The sequence below is a fragment of the Danio rerio genome, chromosome 24 (genome assembly GCF_052040795.2).
Source record: "Danio rerio strain M-AB ecotype USA chromosome 24, GRCz13ab, whole genome shotgun sequence".
In the NCBI taxonomy this organism is placed as follows: domain Eukaryota; kingdom Metazoa; phylum Chordata; class Actinopteri; order Cypriniformes; family Danionidae; genus Danio; species Danio rerio.
In genome coordinates, this window is record NC_141044.1 from 41,606,180 (window position 1) to 41,607,500 (window position 1,321).

The window sequence follows — 1,321 nt, forward strand, 5'->3', positions numbered from 1 at the left end:
GTGTGGAGTTTGCATGTTCTCCTCAGGTTCATGTGGGTTTCCTCCGGGTGCTCTGGTTTCCCTCATAGTCCAAAGACATGTGGTATAGGTGAATTGGGTAAGCTAAATTGTCCGTAGTGCATGTGTGTGAATGAGAGTGTATGGATGATTCCCAGTGATGGGTTGCAGCTGCATTAAACATATGCTGAATAAGTCGGTGGTTCATTCCGCTGTGGCGACCCCTGATTAAAAAAGGGACTAAGCAGAAAATAAAATGAATGAATGAATGAAAAAACTCTAAATGTCAGCAGGTGCCCTTTATTTCAGACTTCTATTCAAACCCCTCCTAAAGAAACACACAGAACTGATCCTTCCCAGGACAAAGTCATACATCAACTAATAATTTATTTGTATATTTGATTAATTCAGTGGTCATTGCAGTTACAGAGACAGCAAATAAAACATAATGAGGAGACAAACTTTCCCAGCACGCTAAAAACAGAAGAACATTCCTCATGTGGAAACACACAACGTTCATCAGTCTGTACATTTACTCATGTACACACACACACGCGCGTGCACACACATTCAATCATAAACAGATATGTAAAATACACCGTTGTGTGCGAAACGATGTCTAAATGAAATATTGCAGAAAAGCTGCTCATTTCTGCCTGTTTCTTCAGAGTTAATTCAGGACATGTTCAGTCTGGACGGCAAACAAATATGGATAGCAGGAACTGTGGTCAGACGTTTGCACACAACTATAAACACGAATACATTCACACAAGCAGTCACGGACTCCTGCTCATGTAGCGGGAACACTTAGGATGTTTGTGATCGTCATCCAAACCAGGAGTGAAAACATAAAGGAAATTGCTGCGGAAATGACATTTCATTTGCGAAGGATTAGTTGGTACGGTTGCACGACTTCTAATGTTGTTTTCTTTTACAGGCTAATTTATTTTGCTTGTATTTTTCTCATTTGTTGCTTTGGATAAAGCAGTATATGAAAGAGTAATACATTTACATGTCAATGATTTACTGAAATGGAAATGTTTACTGGTGAAATTTGTACATGTTTTGTGCACAGATTGCAAAAATATGCTAAATATGTCGCTTACGCAAAGAAGATTTCAGAAATTTGTCTTTTGAATCTATTTTCAGGCTCTAGTAAAAACGAATATGCCTTAAAAAGTGCATTCTTTACACACAAAACATAAAGAAACACACGTTTTAGCAGTCAGATGATGAAATAAATCCACTAATATTACTATTTGGCCATTTGTCAGGCTGCAAATGGAAGGTCAAGTAGAGAAGGCATTGCATTATGGGATGCAGT

The 1,321-nt window shown here is 38.2% G+C and overlaps 1 protein-coding gene across 6 annotated transcripts in view; it reads right to left on the bottom strand.

The window, feature by feature from the left end:
* Positions 1-282: 282 nt before the first annotated feature.
* Positions 283-1,321, bottom strand: part of ntn2 (netrin 2) — a 70,280-nt gene continuing 69,241 nt past the window's right edge. For all 6 annotated transcript variants that reach the window (NM_001441904.2, NM_001037415.4, NM_001441903.2 and 3 more), the window contains 1 exon segment: positions 283-1,321. This exon segment is cut by the window's right edge and continues 4,835 nt beyond it. The gene's annotated coding sequence lies outside the window, so the exon portion shown is untranslated.